This window comes from Ambystoma mexicanum, chromosome 3q, assembly GCF_040938575.1.
Source record: "Ambystoma mexicanum isolate Mex_15411 chromosome 3q, UKY_AmexF1_1, whole genome shotgun sequence".
Taxonomy (NCBI): domain Eukaryota; kingdom Metazoa; phylum Chordata; class Amphibia; order Caudata; family Ambystomatidae; genus Ambystoma; species Ambystoma mexicanum.
The window spans coordinates 544,334,549-544,353,983 of NC_090926.1; the positions used below are offsets into that span (position 1 = coordinate 544,334,549).

Below are 19,435 nucleotides of genomic sequence, written 5' to 3' on the forward strand. Positions count from 1 at the left end.
CTGCAATGAAGACTTACCGGGTCATTCCGACATAGGAGGACCCGGTAAGTCCTCCTTGCAGGAACCTGCCCCCATAGGGCTCAATGGGAATGGGGAGGGAGGTAACAACAGGCACATCACAAGTGTCCCATTGTTACCTCCCTCTTCCCCTCGTGGGACCCAGAAAAGATATCTGGTTTTACCAGATGTCTGATCCGGGTCCTGCAAAGGGATCCTCGTAATCAGCCCTGACGGAATGAAGGGGGGCCCCCTTCGTTCCGTCAGCACAAGGGTCGTAATGAGGCCCATCACGGATGAAGGCCAGATGAATGGGGACAGCAGTGTTAGTGGTGTTTTGTAATGAGGTTTTGGGTTTCATTGTTTTTTTGTTACAGCCAATTATAATGAATCCAGCAGTGCATTGCACCCATGTATTGGTGGTAGTTTCTGTTGGTGCAGCAGGGGGGTTGCTCAGTCTGATTCATCACCAGTATAAGAGTAGAGCCTGTATGGATGAACAAGCAAGCGGTCCAGTGTGAAACCAGATGTTCAAAATTAGGGAGAAGAGAGGTGGTCTATAGATGTGGGAGAGGTAAGGAGTGGACATGAAAGGGAAATTAGGTGCTTTGTGGATTGCAGGGTCGAGATGGTAAGGGTGTGAATCGTTTCGATAAAGAATGTGGAGCATATTTCACAATTAGAGACTGAATTTGGGAGGGGGATTGCGAGATTAAAAGATTGAAAAGTTCACAAAGACATTGATGTGGCCTCTAAGGTGGGAAAGCTAAGGGACCATATTGGAAGGTTTATTGGAATGGTGTATTGGAATGGCACCACTTTTGTTCCATTATGTTAAGCCATTGTTTGGATCATGGGATATTCTGAGTGAATCAATTTACCTGGTGCTGTTTGGGTAGAGTCACATTTTTCAACAAGGGACTACATTGTTTAGGGCCGAGATGAGCATGTGCTTGAAGCTATGCCATGGGCTGTCAAAACCAGGCTATTTATGTAAAAGATGTTTGCATTGTGTATATCGTCCGCAGCTCCAAGGTAACCTGCTGCCTAACGATTTAATCATGTATTATCTCATGCATGTGGGCCAATGTAACCAATCGCCCTCCTCACTGCTGCAACAAAGACATATTCTTGTAACAGCGCATTTATGCCCCTGGGCTGTGTGAGCGCCTCTACGAATGCAAATAAATCAAAATAAATAAATAGTGTGGTAGGAGCATGAATCAGGAGGGGGAGGGGAAATACAAATCAGAAAGAGAAGGTATTACTGATAGGACAGAGACTTTTCTCCAAGGTCTAGTGGTGAGGAAAGAGGCATGATTGGGACAAACAACAGGAGAGGGCGTGGGCTGATAGAGAAATTAATACAAAAGTGGTCTGATTAAGGATAAGGGAAGATTACGAGATAATTGTTGGTGGTGGGCAATAGCTCACGAACATGAGCTTTATTGTGCGTGGAACCAGCAAATAAATCTTTGATAACAAGGGATTCCAAGCTCTTGATGAAGGCTGGGAAGTGGTGTTTGACATTTCAAGAGTGTAAATTAAATACTCCTCAGCACCACTACAGCTAGATGAGTCTAGGCACGCTTTCAGGACACCCAGTCCTAACAGCTAGCTGAACATTGGGCAAGATCTTTAAATAATGCATGTTGCAATATGCCATTCTGTGAAAGTGAAAGGCCTGCATGGTTGCCATTTTGATTGCGGATCAATCAATTACAAAACATACTATTTTAACTCTGACTATATCCTCCCCAATTACCTAGTCACGTGTTCACTTCATTGGTTACCAGTCATAAGAAGGGTGAGATTTTAAGAGGGACCAGTCTTGACTTGACTGCTTAATAATACGACTTCTTTTCTGCATTTTCAAAATATTACACCCTACGAACCTGCATACCTTCTAACAATATCAATCTGTCATCTGAAAATAGTAAGACAAGAGGCAATTTACTAAAAAGTAAGACACCTGCTTTCTCTTGAGAGGTGGCAACATTATGCAATGTGTTCCTGGCAATAATATGTAAAACCTCTTCCAATCAACCTTGAAAAAGCTCCTTAATATAGCCTTATAGACCGAGGTTGAGGTCATTATTGCGGGACTATGACCCGCCACCAAGTTATGGCTGACACAAAGCTTGGGGCCATAAGTGGGGGAAGGGTCACTATCCCAAGCGATATGCCCTCTCCAGATGCCTGTAAGGCTATAAATTAAGTAATATTCCCCTCTTGGTGGGTGCATTAACGAGTCAGGTAATGCCCCAGGGACCAAACGGCCTTAACGAAGGCCCCGGGGCATTACATGACTTGGTAATACCCCCGCCGTGAGGGGCATATTGCTATTAGTACTCCAGCCAGCAAGATCTGCATCACCGGGGCACTAAAAGCACTTTTTTCTGTTCTGAAACGCTGCAGCGTTTCGGGACAGAAAAAAAAACACCAAGAAAATGGCCGCCGGGAAAGAGAAAACAGAGTCTGTTTTCCCTTCCCATGGTGGCCATCGGGAGCAGAACAGAATTTTTCCCAGTGCATCCGCTCCCGAAAGACAACAGAGATGAAGGTAAGAAGAAGGTAAGTGGAGTTGGGAGGTGGATGGGGGAGGGAAAAGAAAAGAATCCCCGGCGGGGGACGATGGTAGCCTCAAGCCGTGTGGAGGCGCGGAGCGGGGATGGCCCGTTTCGAGCCTCCACACGGCTGGAGGCTGCCACGCCGCCCGTGGACAAAGGAGGCAGAAGGTTAGTGGGGTGGGGAAGGCAGGTAGGTGGGAGAAAAGGGGAAGAAAAAAAAAAGACCCTTACCTGAGTCCCCGGCGGGGGGAGAAGGCAGCTTCTCAGCTGTGAGGAGGCTCGGAGTGGGGATGGCCCCGCTTCAAGCCTCCTCATGGGCTGAGGGGCTGCCACTCCCTCCACCGTGGGCAAGGCGGCTGTAATCTCAACCCTCAATTCTCGGCCTGGTAACGACCCGCGAGAGCCAATCAGAATGTGTGTTGCATTCTGCTTGTCTCTCGCCGGGTACTACTTGAAACTAGTAGCAGCACTACATATTTTGCCATTTATGTGGTGAAAAAAACTTTATTTGAATAATGAGCAAAGTAAATAGACACACTATTTTAGCAAAATAAATGTGCTATAATTTGGTAGTATTTAAAAGACAAGGTTGTCTTCATGAGTTATGCATTTTAATTTGCAACTTGGTTAAACAGCCGCCTGCGTTAGATGTTTTTAAAAAAGTAAACAGTTTCTACATAAGAAAGTGAAAAAGATGTTGCCATGTTTAGCTGTCTCTTTGGTGTTTTAAAAAAGATATTTCAGGGGGGAAAAAGCCCATCTTCAGTAGAAGGGTCTTGCTGAAAGGAGTCTTGCCTGGCAAATACATTGTTGTTTCCCTGTCTGCTTTTGAAGACAGAATGTTTAGAATGCACTCAATACCAGTAGTTATTGAAAGCTCTATGAATGAACATTCTGATGGCTAAGTGGAGGCCAATGATGATCTCCATGCAGTAATGCTGACTACATTTAATCTCCTGTGTGTATTTGTACCAGTACTTAGGGATATAAGGGCGTAGTGAGCTACATAATAAAAACATCCTTTCAATATGTGAGTAGTCAGTGTACAAGAAGGAAAACATGGCCACACAGAAAAAGACCAAATAATGACTAATACAACTATTTCATATTATCATACAAGAAAGGAATCCACACATATTTTGGCTATTGTGACAAAGAACCAGATAACTACAGAAGAAACGGAGATGGGAATTTAGTGTACGATTAAATGACTTATATTATTTTAGGTCTATAACTTTAACTGCTTATTCCATGTCAACCATGGAACAATTTGTGAGCATTGACTATGGTCCAAACAAAAACAAGGCAAGAATCATATATCTTAAGTAGCTAGGAATACAAGTACATTCTGAAAGAAGTGCTTAAGGAGGTTACAATAGAAATTATAACATAATGCAGTAGTTTCTAATATGCCCTCCTTCAGATTTTGAAGGCATATTTGCAATTATGGCTGCCGATCCAAAATGCATTGTGTTCTTATAGAATGAAGAAACATCTTGGGGAATGAGATTTGACATTCTGCTTTACCGTAAAGTGCCAACTACCATGCCAAAATGGTATCACCCAACAAGCATTATAAATCTTGATCCAAAAGTCTTATGCTGCATAGCCGTTAAAACCTGGTTAGTGGATACGCACATCTTTAAAATGACTACAGTGAAGGGCTTGCAGAGTTGCCTAAGTCAATGCCTCTCTCCATTTGCTCACAAAGGTTTTCATGAAAACATCCAAACAATGTTGTTTTTATTTATAGACATGTAAACTACTTGGTAGATCACACTTGTTGTTTAGTCTAGCTATGATTAGTCCCATGTATACACATGAAAAGCCAAATACCTTCTCTAGTATTTAGTGCAACATCAGGTCCAGACATAGTACAAATGCTCCCTCCTCAATACAATATTCTGCAACTTGATCGCTCTGCCTCCAAAGCCGGGGGAGGAGTTGCTATAACATTTAAAAGCTTGCTAAGCTGCTCGAGTGTTTCCCTGACCCATAAGCTGCTGTGTGAGCTACTGCAAGTCAGGATTCAATCCTCCCCTGATGCCTCCACTCATTCTTTGATAGTTCACCGGCCACCAGGATATGCCACCAACCAATTTTTGCACAACCTTACACAATTGGTCACATATCTCTCCCTTGTTCACTCTAAATTAGTTATTTTTGGCGATTTTAACCTGCAACCCAACAACTCAAGTGGGCTGCAGGCTAAGAGACTTGTGTCCTCTTTGACTGACTGAGAAATCACTTCCCCACCCACATGAGATGAAATCAGCTGGACCTAATTTTAATGATATGATATGATATTTTTTTTATATCGCGCTCATTCACAGGTGTTTCAGACGTAACCAGGCAAAGGGAGGGGAACAGTGGAGAGAACAAACAAAACAATCTTATGGGCTTCATACCTTGATTCCTCTTCCCATGTCTTGCTTGGATAACTACCTGCTTCCCTTCTCTTTCCCCTCCCAGATGTCTAAGCAAAGCCCTAACATAACATTTCAGACCCGTTGACACTGGGCCAAAGTCTGCCCTAACTCTATTACAAATGTGCTCACAGTTTATTACCCAGAAAGGGATAGTGAGCAAAAATACAGATCCTTGTAAAGCCCTGATTGATGCCCTGCATGAGACTGCTGACACCTTTGCCCCTCGTAGGTCTACAGTTGGTCGCTGTAAGCCCTCCACCTCAGCAGCACTCAGGCTACTTAGACAACAATGTCGACAATCTGAACGTAGGTGGCACAGTCACTTCGACCGCTCCGCCAAGCTCACTTGCATACGCACCCACACTAAATATCAGACTGCTTAAAAAAATGCCAATTCCTATTACTTTTCTGAGCGCAATTTGACAGCATCATGTTCAGCCAGGGAACTGTTTCAAGTCGCAAAGGAACTTTCCACCCCAGCGCAACCTCTATTTAAGTCTCTACAAACACAAGCCCACTGTGATCATATTGCCTCTTTCTTTAGGGACAGAATCTGCAATATCCAGGATTTGGTAGCCGCAGGAAGATTGGACCCTGGTGATCCTTATCCACTAACAGTTGTGGTTGAGGAGACACATACCAGTGCTTTTCAATTCAGCATAGTGACAGGTAGTATGGTCTCTTCATCACTGCTGAAATTTAGATCTGCCTCGCCTATTGACTTGATCCCGCTTCACATCATTCAAGCAGCCTCTGACAAGTCCATTTCCCTGTTTACTGATGTTGTACAACATTCATTTTTGAGTGGGCTCATTCAAGAGACCCTCAAACACACTGGTCTCTCCACTACTAAAAAAAAGCACATCTTGACCCATCAGTAGTGGAGAATTACTGTCCTATCTCATTACTTCTAGTCCTTATGGAACTGATGGAGTCATTTGTGACCCCTCAATTTTCAGACTTTGGGAATCTAACCAGCTACTTCATCCTTTTCAATCAGGTTATCGTCCCTGTATGCTCACAGAATCATCTGTGATGGTTGCTCTCATGGATGACATTACCCTGCTTCAATACCGTGAAGAGGTGGGAGCTTTGATTCTCTATGAACTCTCTGCGGCTTGTAAGTGGCTCCAATCAAGCAATCCCACTAAGTCAGTGCCTCGTCTGGGATGCCCAAGAGAAGCCCTTATTTATATATTTTTATGGCAATTTATAATCTGGATGATGAACCCTTGTATAACACAATCCCCCTGACCCCACTGAGCCAAGAAGTAGATTTGTTTTGCAAATTTAAAAGGTTTATTTGAAAAATTAAACAATATATGTATATATCACACTTCTATAAATAAATTGATAATGGATAGCACACCTGTGAATATGAGCAGTAATCAGCAATAGGTAATCCTACAGTCGCACAGATCTTGGTTACTTATGAATAGGAAAAGAAAAATAAGGTGGTAGAGAATGCCTTTATGGCTTCAAGGACAATGCAATGATGAATGAAATGCAGTACAGAAAATAACTGGAGATGGCTTCAACAAAAGACAATGTAATCACTTTTCCTTGACAATTCACTCCCCCCCTTTATGCAATATAAGGAGATGGAAAGAGGAGCCCACAGTTCTCAGGAATGCAATCAAGTACAACATGAAATTCAGTTCCCTCCCAGCAAGCTTAGAGGAAAACAGGTAGAAGTTTGAAACACAGGCCCCAAAATGCTTTGAATGTGATGACAATGAAGTGAGAAATGTGCTAAAAATGCGTTTAATTCCCTCTAAAAGTTCAGGGTGGGTGATATCTAGTTTATATTAGTTCAGGCTCACTTTAGCAATGCTCTATGAGTAACTAGCAGGTTAAAACAGATTTTAGCAAAGGAAAGCAAGGAGCTGCTGATTTTCACACGTGGCTGACATTGTGCAAAATGTCAAATCGCGGCAAATTTAATTGCGTTCGTCGAGCATAATTACGGAGGCCCTATAAGGATTAGCTAGTCGCTTCTAGGTTTGTTTCCGCTCCTAGCACAAACGGTTCCGGAGATACGGACGATTTTGTGAAGGTAGTTTTTCAGATTTGAAGTTTAAAAGTTCAAAATGACAGGTGACAGTTTTCAGTTTTAAAGATGACATAATGACACGATTCTAGGAGGCAGCTCTAATAGGCTAAAATAGTTTGGATTAGATTATTTTAAACTAAGAGATTGGTCTGGCACAGTCCTAGAGTACTCACACTATCTTTTGGAGAGGAATGGCTTCGTAACCGATCGGGTCAGGATTGGCTGGACTTCTGCTAGCGGTTCTTCACAGCGGTCCAGTCTCTGGACCTGCTCTCAGCAATGCACAGTTCTGGTGTCTCTGGATCTCTGGTCTCTCTGGATCTCTGGTCTCTGGAGGTTGATGGATTTGAAGTCTGGAGTCTCCCGGCAAAGCTTCCCGCAAGAAAGTGGAAAGTGAATGTCCCTACCTGGGTTCCAGTGGCTCTTTTATGTGTTTTGAAAATGGGTGTGTGCCTGGGCCTAGCTAAGCCTGCCCCTCTCACTTGCCATTGGCCAAGCTTTCCTCTCTCCCTTGATTGGGGGAAGGAAATGTGAATCAGAGTGATGCTGTAGGTTTTATGGTCAGAGGAACCTCCCCTTGTCAAATTGCACACAAATCTATATTTGATCCAAACACACATTTATCTATGTACCATTTTTCTAATATTATAGGTCCAGTTAACATATTTTCTGTAGTACCAAACCATCCGATCCCTGTCTTTGTACGATGTCATGTCCACTTTTGACAGAATTCTGCCCTTTTTCATCCAGATAACGACCTTTAAAACTTTCCAGATTTGACACAACTGTACATCCCCCTTCCACACACATTCCAGTAAATTATCATTTGTCTAGCTCAAACACAGTGTCTGCAATATCAATAAATAGCAGGGTTCTGCCTCAGAACATGTTACAGACTCCTAACACCTTTTAAAATGTGCACGGAAAAATCCCAAGAATAATGATATTATTTATGTAATTTCGACCAGTCCACACTATGAGTTATCTATCTTTTTAAAAATATGCCCTGGTCAAAAAGGGGTGTGGCTTCCCAAATCACATGGTGGAATAACTGGTTTATCCACTTCCCCCAAGTTCAGCTGGCTCTCACAGACACTGCCCCTCCCAGTTTCTCCCAAGAGGAAGCCATTTTACGACCCCCCCAATATAACATTTGCCTGAGCCCAGGAGAGCGCTTTGTTCAACTTCCTGCAGTCCCCAGGTGCTCCTCCCCTAACCCAATGAGAGAGGTGCCATCTCCTTTTGAAAGGGACAGCAGGATGCAGCTAGGCCTGGGAAGAGTGGCTGAGCCGGTTTCTCCTGTCGGGGGTAGTTGTCAGGCAGAATTCAGCTAAATGTCCCTTTAGTTCCCAGTTTAAATCAAACTTACAATTTTTACACATGCAGCTAGAATGCTGATTCTAAGTTCAAAATCATGACATTTAACAGTTGCCAACTATGTGACACTCAAAAGTAGGTCACTCATTTAATTTAAACATTTCAATTATAGTGGTTTTAATCCAATTTCAAATAAGCTGCTGACATCCACAGCTCAGCCAGTTTTGTTATAAACATTGTTTTGGCTCTTCATCTTCCGAGATTTTGTATGCCCACAAGAATACATTCTGCCAAATGTCTGCTGGTGTTCATTGAGATTTTTGAATATCTTGTGATGTTTAAAATAGGCAATTTGAGCTTGCATTCAGGGAAACAAAGGTGATTTTAAAGCACTTTTAAGCTAACAACACTGTTATTTTTCCTTTGACACCACCTTTCACTCCTGGCGCTTCCGGTCCATCATGCTGGCACTGGTGGGTGGCAGGTTAGACAACCATTTTGGTGTGCGCACAACCGCACGGTTTTCCTGGTTCTGGGATGGAATGATGGGCAGCGACAGCTCATCCCCACATCCACCCAGTCTATTGATTTAGTTTTGTTCTGGGATAAAATGATGGGCGGCGATAGCTCATCCCCACATCTGCCCCGTCTAATAATTCAACATGGGTCAAAATTCTTGACAAACCCCCCCGCCCGACTGCACTTTAAATTTGAGTCGAGGGGGAGTCGGGTGCAAAGAATGTTTTGATCCACACGCCGATATGTCCGCATCATCTTCTCCCAATTCTGTAGATGGCACTGTTCTGCATCTTTTCCTCCAACCGGTTGGATCGATCGGTTCTCCTTGCCGGTCCTGATGGGAATATTGGGCGGCACCCCGGGCCTCTTGGATCTTTGCTCCCGGTCCCTGGGTCGTTCTCCTTGGTCAGTCTCCATGGTTTCATCTCTCCTAGGATGATAAATCAAAGCAGCAATACACATTCCTAGACATTTTTCCACCACTATTAATGGTGTGGCGAACATATACATTTTATAAATCAGAAGATATGAACATATACATTTTTTTTTTTTAAATTAGGAGACAAGAACATATATATTCAAGAATCACAGAATTTTATATGCTATATGTGGAATATTTTAGGGTTGGAACTAAATTACTCTGGAGCGGCCCCCTCTGGCATTCCAGTGGATTCATCCAGTTGTTGCAGAGTGTGCCTGGATGGCAACACTTAAGCTGATTAATATGGACCCACTTATCTTCTCCTTCCACCAAATTACCTTTGGGGATGTGGATTTTGTAGGCAACAGGGGAGATCTTGTCTATAATTCAAAGGGTCCCTTCCATGTAGGCAAACATGTTTGCTGTTTGGTTTGCTGTTTGGCCTGGTTCCTTTGGAAATTGTATAGATAGACCCGGTCTCCCACATCATATTCCTTCCTGGTGGTTTTCAAATCATAGTGCACTTTCATACTCTCAGCTGATCTTTCTAGATTCCGCTGAGCATAGGCAAAAGCATGTTGGAGGTGTTTCCTTAAATTCTCCACATATTCATGAGGTGTGGAGGCATTTATCAGTGTCTGCTCTTGGGTCCTGTAGAGCAAATGCTGAGGAAGCACCATCTTGCGTCCAGTCGTCAACTCAAATGGTGACATTTTAGTTGCAGATGAAGGGGTAGGTCTGATGGCCATTAGGACCAGAGGTAATCGGATATCCCAACTTGGCCCAGAATCTGCCACAAACTTTTTTAATATGCTCACAATGGTTTGGTTGTATCTCTCTACTGCTCCAGAAGAAGTTGGCCGGTAAGCAATATGTAGCTTCCTTTTAACCCCCAGTATCTCCCACATCTTTGTCATTACTTCACTGGTGAAGTGGCTACCTCTGTCCGACTCAATCCTTTGAGGTAGACCAAAACGGGAAAAGATGTGGTTAATCATCAGGGCAGCTGCTGTTTCTGCCTTGCAGTTTGGGGCCGGGAGACATTCCACCCACTTGGTAAACAAGTATGTAACGGTCAACATGTACTTGTTTCCTCTAGACGAGCGAATTACAGGGCCTACAAATTTAATTTACAAATCTGACCATGGCAGTCTCATCCCCCTCTTTTGGAGAGGCGCATGGTGTGTGAGGGATGTTGGCTGAAATTGTGCACACACAAGACACCCCTTCAAGTATTGGTCGAGGTCCTGCCCCATGTGTGGCCAGTATGCAAGCTCTCTTAAGATTGCCAGTGTTGTGTGAAACCCCCTCTGACCGGCGGTGGCCGCATCATGGGCGTGACTTAACATCAGGCTTCGGAATGAGGTAGGGACCACCCACTAATCATGGCCAGCTTGGGGTTTCCTCACCAACAAACCGTCTTGGGTGCGGAACCTTTTTGGATGTCCTCTTTCCCAATGTAATCGGTATCCGTCAGGGGAAAGTTCTCAGGGTCCTCAATGTGTTGGAAAAACTTATCAATTATTGGATCCCCTTTCTGAGCTGTAATCAAATCAGCATCAGGGGTCTCCTTACTCCATTGTGCAGTTGAAAGATCATTGTGAGCGTTTGTCTGGGACCTAGTGATAGCAGTGACCTGGATTTCCCCCAACAGGGACTCTATTTCTATGAGATCCCCTTGGATGGCCCCGGTTTTGGCCAGCTGATCAGCTAAGTCATTTCCAGTTTTGTCTGGTCCCTCTACTTTGGAATGACCCTTGATCTTTTTCCAGTAGATGGTCATCCCGTTCGAGGTGACCAGATCATCAATGTTTTGAATTAACTTCCCATGTTTCAAGGGTTTGTTATTAGCACATAACATGCTCCTGGTTTTCCAATTAACCAGGTGCTCCATGAACCCGTTCTGTACATAATCCGAATCGGTGATTATGACCAGTTCGTGGAGTTGATGCTGGACAGCAGTGAGGATGGCCTGATGCACAGTCATGAATTCTGCCACCTGACTACTTCGGGGACCAATTTTGTATCCAGCGGAGGGTTCTGGAAACTCCTTCACCCAGGCATTCCCTACGCCGGCCACCAGTTCTTTCTCCCCGTTGTTGTCAACATGGTAGGAGCATCCATCCACATAGACAGTGGGCATTCCCTCACAATTAAGGTATGCCTCCATGTTGTCCTTGATTTTTAGACTTTCGTCCTCGTGACAATTTCCTCTGGCACAATCATGCAAGTCAGCCAGACCTTGCGCTAGGGGACTCTTCTTGTTTTGGCCATATCTGACCTCCACAGGGAAGCCTTGCATTGACAGAATCCAGGAAGTAATTTGGGAATTACTCACATTTCCGGCCCGGATTCTGTCACTTTAGAGATATTGCAGAGGCTGGTGTGGAGTCTCCACTATGATGTGTTTCCCCTGTATAAACGGGCGGTAATTCTTGAATGCCCACACCATTGCCAGGAGTGCCTTCTCACAATCATTGAATTTTTCCTCCACAGAGGATAAAGTTTTGCTCGCATAGGAGATTACTTTATTGACCTTGTCATGCTTTTGGTGTAATACTGCCGTCAAGCACGTATTAGAGAACCCTGTCTCCCGGAAGAACTCCTTGTTTCTGACAGGGTAAGGTAGGCAAGGCGCTTGTGAGAGGCTTCTCTTGAGTTGTCATACTGCCTCGGATTGTTCTGGACCCCATTCCCACTTGACCCCCACTTCAAGAGATGAATCAGGGGTCTAGTGATCTCTGCGTAGCCCTCAATGAACTTTCTGCTGTAATTAGTCAGTCCAAGGAGGCTCCTTATTTCCCGCAGAGTTGTGGGATCCTTCAGTTTCTGGAGTGCTTCCACTTTCTTTTCCTGGGGACCGGGACCCTGAGGAGTAATCTCATGCCCCAAGAAATTAACACGGGTTCTACACCACTGTGCTTTCTGAAAGGAAAGTATTGCTCTGGCGGCCCTCAACTGTGTCAGAACATAACGGATCTCCGCTATGTGTTCCTCCACAGATGAACTTTTGATGAGGACATCATCTACATAAGCCAGGTTACCCCTCGCATCCAGGTCGGGCATGGCCTTATGTAGGAAAATGTTGAATTCATTGCCAGAGTTGAGGTATCCGAACGGAGTCCGGGCCCATGTGTACTGCTGGCCCCCAAAGGTAAAAGCCAGTTTGTATTGGTCCTCCCTACTGACAGGCACGGTCCAGTATCCATTGGTCAGGTCTATTGCTGTGAATACCTGTGACCCCTGAATCTGGGCCAGCCCTTGGTCAATGTAGGGCAGAGGCCATCGGGAAGTATGGACCCGTTTGTTGAGCTCCCTAAGGTCGGCAGAGAGTCTCCACTGGCCGTTTGGCTTCAATATTCCCAGCACCGGATTATTGAAGGTGCTGTGTACTGGACAGATTATTCCCCGGGACTCAAGGTTCTTAATTATTTCAGTAAGGGACTCCATGGATGCGAGAGGCAAACGATATTGCTTCACAAACACTTGAGTCATTCCAGGGTCCGTGGGAATTGTTGTGGTGTGGATGTCGGTGCGACCACAGTCATATGAGTCTACTGCAAAGAGATCTTGGAAAACCAAGAAAACTTGGTTCAACTTTTGCTTCTGTTCCAGAGTCCCACAGGCATCAGCTAGGTTGACTCTCTCTTCCACCATCTGCCTGAAGCCTGGAAAGACTTCTGGTTTTGCTATCTCAGCGGCCTCCTCCAGCTGGGTGGAGAAGTCCCTGGTCAGAGTGCTGATTTGGACCGAAGGCTTCAGGTGGGAAAGGCAGCCCTCATGGACCTGGAAAATCACCTCATCTCCTCTGAAGTCACCAGTCACATCTTCCTTACCACAAGGGCAAGAAGTGTACACCAGGAAGTTCCCCCCATGCCGGGTGAAAATCTTGTCTGGTGTTGTATTGTCCTCACTGTCACTGTCAAAACAGTCCCTGGGGATTTGTCCTAACAGTTAATTTCCTAAATCAATGGAGAAATGTCGGTCATCAACCGCCATTCCAATGATGGTGCCTGCGGCTAGAGTAACACTCAGTAAGTCTCTGTTATCCACCTCTATTGGAATGGTGTCATGTTCTATGTTGACTAATGATGTTGGGTTTACCCCTAACCCTTGCTGTTGGAGAGAAGCATTTAGATGAATATAAGCATCAGGGTTTTTCAATTTTTGTCCTCTTTTAACTTTCACTTCCAGGGAGAATTGTCGGGTCCTTTCTGGGATGGTGACTTCCTCTTTAATCTGAATTTCAACTGCATAAGGTAGCAATTGAGCTGACCTAAATGCTTTTTCTGAATCATCAAAGCCCATGGGATTATCTGCTAATAGGGACCAAGCTTTGAAGTTTATTAGGTCCAAACTAATGGCAAAGCGATTGAGAATGTCACTGCCTAAGTAAAAGATATGAGATATGATATGATATGAGATATGATATGATATGATATGATATGATATGATATGGTATTTGTAACGCGCCTATACACGAGTGTTTCAAGGCGCGACGAGGCAGGGAGGGGGGGAAACAAGGGGAAGACAGACAAACGATCCTACTAGGCCAGGTGTCATTCAGATCGCGCAAGTGCAGAGGTAATGGGAAAAGGAGAAGTGCAGGGGGAGGAGGTGGGGGGGAAAGTGCAATACAGGGTAAGTAGCATAATAAAATAATAAATAATAAATAAAAGGGCCAGCTGGTGGCAAGTGCGAGGTAAGTGCAGAGCAAGTGCTGGGAAGGCGGCTGTAGGGATGCAGTGACAGTCCCGAAGTGCAGGGGGAGCCAGGGAGGCAGTGCAAGTGGAGAGTGGCTGGGCCCTGGGCCGAGGTCACAGAGTGGCCCAGATGCAGGTTAAGTGCAGACTTCGAAGGGGAGTTAAGGAGGTTTAGCAGGGCAGAGGGAGAGAGAAGGCAGAAGCGAAGAGGAAGGTTTTGAGGTGCTTCCGGAACCGGAGATGGTTCTCCTCAAGTTTCAGGGAGGCAGGAAGGCTGTTCCAGAGGGAGGCCCCTGCTGCGGAGAGAGATCTGCCCCCAGCTCGTTGCTTCGAGAAGCGGCTGACCATCAGAGTTGGAGACGGATGAGCGAAGGGCTCGTGAAGGCAGATATTTAGGAAGATAGAGTTGAAGGTATTGTGGCCCCAGGCCCCAGAAGGCCTTGTGGACAATGCAGAGGGTTTTGAACTTAATCCTCGCAGCCACTGGGAGCCAGTGAAGAGATTTCAGTCCTGGAGAGATACGGTCCCTGGGCTTGAGGCCAAGGACAAGTCTCGCAGTTCTGTTCTGGATAAGTTGCAGAGGGCGGAGAGTGGAGGCAGGCAGATTAAGATAGAGGCTATTACAGTAGTCCAGCCTTGAGAGAACCAGGGCTCGGGAGACAGTGAGCTTCTGGGGGAAGGAGAGGAAGGGAAGAATACCTCTGAGGAGGTGCAGCTGGTAATGTGACTTCTTAGAGACGTCGGAAATATGAGGAGAGAAGGAGAGTGTGGAGTCGAAGATGACCCCGAGGTTTTTAGCTTTGCAGGTAGTGGCAGGAAGGGGGCCAAGGGAGGCCGGCCAGAGAGCTGCAGGAAAGGAGGGAGTGGGTGTGCCGATGAGTAGAATCTCAGTCTTACTGGCGTTAAGGCAGAGGTCATTGGCGGCACACCATTCCTGGATAGAAGACAGACAGTCGGAGATGAGGGAAGGAGAGGAGGAGGCCGAGGGTAGCCTGAAAATGAGCTGGGTATCGTCCGCATAGCACTGAAAGTGGGGGCAGAGAGCGGCGATGCGGTGGGCAAGGAGTGCCAGATACTGATTGAAGAGCCAGGGAGAGAGGTTGGATCCCTGGGGGACACCACAGGTGGAGAAAAAGATGTCAGAGAGGAAGGAGCCCATTTGGACCTGGGAGGGTCGACCAGAAAGGAAAGAGGTCAGCCATGCCAGAGCCTGACCAGTGATACCCAGGTTATCACGGAGACGGTTGAGCAGGATGGCATGGTTGACAGTGTCAAAGGCAGAGGAGAGATCGAGCAGAATGAGAACACAGGGAGTGTTGGAATCGAGGTTCAGGAGCAGGTCCTCACGGATGTTCAGGAGAGCAGTTTCCGTGCTTCTGGCCGCTCTGAAGCCGGATTGATGGTCATGAAGATTACCAACGTATTCAGCATGGAGGTTAAGCTGGGAGATGGCCAATTTCTCCAGGAGCTTGCCCAGGAAGGGAGTGATGGAGATTGGGCGATAGTTGGCCGGGCAGGAGGGGTCAGAAGAGGGTTTCTTGAGGAGGGGGTGCACAAGGGAGTGCTTGAGGGGGGATGGGAAGACTCCAGAGGCGAATGAGTGGTTGCAAAAGTCAGCTAGGGCAGGAGCCAGGGAGTCGATGTGGTCCTTGATGGTTTTGGAGGAACAGGGGTGAACCTGTTTAGACGAGGTTTTCATAGATCGGACTTGTCTGGAAACCTCATCAGCAGAAAAAGGTGGAAAAGCAGAGAAGGAGGGCGGAGGGGCGGCTGCAAGAGAGCAAGAGGAAGAGCAGGGAAGAGAGGGAGGGAGGAGAGAGGAGGAGAGCGAGGACAGGATGTCCTGAGTTTTTGAGATGAAGTGCGAGGCCAGTGCAGTGCAGAGGGCCTGGGAGGGGACAGGAGAGGTAGAGACTGCAGCAGGGTTGGCCAGCTCCTTGCATATTTTAAAGAGTTCGGCCGAGTTGTTAGATGCCTCAGAGATGCGGGCTTGGATAAGGGCTCTCTTCTTGGTGAGAACGGAGAGCCGGTATTGCCTTTGGAGCAGGCGGCAGGCCAGTTTGTCAGAGGATGAACATGAAGCACGCCATTTCCTCTCTGCCACCCTGCACTTGCGTTTTAGGGTGACAAGATCCGAGTCATACCAGGAGTTGCATTTGGCTTTGGGCTTCAGGCAGATTCTCATGACGGGGGCAAGGATATCGAGAGTATCAGATATAGAGGAGTAGAGCATGGAGAGGGCTGCGTCAGGGTGGGAGTCAGCCGAGGGGGGAGAAGGGGCTGAGAAGGTAGCAGCGAAGGCCTCAGCTGACACGCGCTTCATGGGTCGGATGACCGAGAAGGTGGGTGGCAGTGAGGAGGGTGGCTTTGCCTGTGGCGTAGGGAGGGAGAGGTGGGAGGATAGGAGAAAGTGATCGCTCCAAGAGAGAGGAGTGGAGGCGGCAATGACGTCTCGCACGACCCAACAATTATGGACTATGCTCTTGTTGCCAATGGAGATGTTGAGCATACACCTGCTTGGCAGGAGATGTTTGGAATTGGGGGTTTCCAGATCCATTTCCCATTTGTCTATCAGTTTGAATGTGGGAATGGCTGGATCTTTTGGGAGTTGGCGGAACATGGCCTCGCTGATGAAGCTCTTACCGTTGTTCACACACACTCGAGCGAGAACAGAGTCCCTCCCATCATTTAACTGAACAGGGCTGAACAACTGCTCTCCAATTTGCTGAATATCAGCCAGGCTCTGAGCTGATTTCACATCTTTCTGGAGTATAGGAGTGGGAGTGTCTGAATGTAGATTGGTAAAGAATTTCAGAGTGTTTCCTTCCAGTGTGGAATACCACCTTAAACTGGAAGGAATGTTGATTTTCAGAAATAGAGAGGACCCCCCATCACCAGTCTGTTGTCCTACTGCTATTACTGTCACGTCTGGGATTTGGTTGTTCTGGAAGTGAAATTCTACTTGTTCAGATTTTTGTTCAACCATGTGGCAGATGCCATTTAAACTAACATGGTTGACACTCTGTTTTAATTTTATTGGTCGACTAGTCTGGGTCCAGAGGACCTTGTTTACACAATCTCTTAGGGGTGACAACCTTCTCAGGAGGTCATTCCCTAGTAAACAAGGGGTGCCCTCTGGAGTTACTACTATGACCGGGTGTTTCACCTTGTGTTGCCCAATTTTGATGTCCAAATCTGCAGTCCCCTCGACAGGAATTTCCTTCCCGTCAAAGTTCTGCAGTTGTCCAGGAAGAGAGGTGAGAGGAATACGGTAATTCTCCCCCCTTCCTGCATTTAGTTCATCAAAGGCCCTTTTGGACAGAAGGGTAGCTTGGGATCCAGTGTCCACCAGTGCCAAAATTGTACCCTGCCCCTGTACTTGTACCGGGGCATAGTATCTTCCCTCCTTCTCCTCAAGGGGGCACAGATAATGCACATTTTTGGACAACTGGTGGGCTAATCTTCTGGTTTTGGACATTGCTAGCGAAGAGATTTGGGCAGAATTCTGTGGAGAGCCTGGGGAATCTGAAAGAAAAAGTTGGCAACTGGAAATGGTTTCGGGTTCTGGGCCGCCCCCCCCTTTTTGGAGGCGGTCATCAGGATGGGTTTGACCCATGGGATTTTGGTATTGTTGGTTCTGGGATAGGATGATGGGCGGCGACAGCTCAATCACCACATCTACCCAGTCTGGATTGGAATCTCTTGGGACCCATTTTTCCTTGGAATGAGTTCCCCCATCTCTGAAGGAGAAGATCCTTTTTCCAGGATCTTCTGAGGATCCCTCTCCCTCAAATTGGAAGACCTGTACCTCCTCCACAAAGTGGGTCTGTTTGGGTCCTTTGTTTCTCCTACCTCCTCTTTGCTCTTTGGGTGGCAGACTTTCAGGGGTAGGAGATTTTGTTTCCGGTTCCTGGTATTCCAGGGCTGTTTACAAGTTGGGAAGGAAGCTTCCTCCAAGGCTTTACACCCCCCCTTCCCCTTGTGCCTCCTCCCTGGGAACTGGTGGGTTATCGGGGTGCTGCCCCCGTCATTGTTCTGGAGCACCATGCCCAGAGTTTGGGGCATTCTGCGGTGGCATGCTCATCTGAGGGTTCTGTTGAGCCCTCAGTATGTGACCCAGATCCCGTGCCATATTTTGGACCTGGCGCTCAAGTTGTGAAACCCGCTCAGGCTGATACAGGGCTCTATTTTCTCCCCTGGGCTGATCCCGGGAAGCGTAGCTATCCCTTCTCTGGTAATACCCCGGATTGGGAAGATTTGGGTACCCCTCCACCCTTGGCCTCCCCTCTCCCAGATTAGGTTGTCTGGTCTCAGGGAATTGGGGAAAGAAGGATGGATGATTTTGGGGCTGGAAGTTGGGTGGATACCTGGGGAAAAAATTCTGCCCAGGGTTTGGTGAATTTCTGCCCTCCTGGGGGAAGTTAGGAGGGAAATTCCCTGGGTTAGGTGCTTGGCCGGATCTCCCCCCTTGGGCTGGAGGAGTCCACACATAACCCAAGATGGGTCGGTTTCCCTTGTAGCGGGGACTTACATAATCAGGGGAGCGAGGGACCCCATTTGTGGGACTTCCTCCTTGACTCCCTGTCTGTGACTGGCCCGAGGGCCTTCTGGTGTTAGAGTTATTTGGTGCAGGCAGATTTTTAGGCCCCCCCATCTCCAAATCTAAAACGGGGGCAACCTTTACCTCTGCCACCTTGGCAGCAGCAGGGGTGCTGTTGGTTTTGGGGTTTTTCTGCGCATTATTTTTATTTTCTATGGGCTTCTGCACCTCATAGATCCGGGTAGCCTGTTCAATGACCCAGTCTAGTGACCTCTTCTCGTGAAAATCTCTCACTAGCTGGGTCATGATGTATTTGGGCAAGGCATGGAAAAAACGTATTGACAAATTCTCTGCTGTCCGTGCGCACCCTTTTGGTGGTCTGCGCAAAGGCACGCTTCAATTCTTGTACAAATTCTTGTGGGGCCTGATCCTCCCCACATTGCAAATTGTAGGCTGCCTTGCGAGCCTCTTGAGGATTTCTATGAACAGAAAAATGTTTCAAGATGGCCGCCCTATATGCGGACCATCTTGAATGGTTTTGGTCCTCCAGCCCTGCAAAGAAACTGGAGTATTCTGGGGAGAATGTCCATTTGACGTACTGGTTGCAGCTACTGCTGTCCTTCAAATGGAAAGTCTCCATCATTTGCTCATAGAGCTCCAAGTGTTTCCAAACAGAATACTTGGCGTTCTTATGATAAGGCGTGATGACACTCCTTATTGCCTTTATTTGTTTCAATGGGTCCTTAAGCAAGGCCCTTTTTGCCTTATTGGCCTTTTTGGTTCGGGTAACCCTGGTCCATTCATCCTCTGACTCCGAAGCACTGCTCCCAGAGGTGCCCGTCTGATCTTCCAGGTTTTCCCGGATTCTGCGAGCTTGGGAATAGCT

The 19,435-nt window shown here is 46.7% G+C and overlaps 1 protein-coding gene across 2 annotated transcripts in view; it reads left to right on the plus strand.

Annotated features, from left to right (window-relative positions):
- DOCK2 (dedicator of cytokinesis 2) overlaps positions 1-19,435 on the plus strand; it is a 2,833,934-nt gene that overhangs the window by 975,905 nt on the left and 1,838,594 nt on the right. The gene's annotated exons all lie outside the window — the stretch shown is intronic.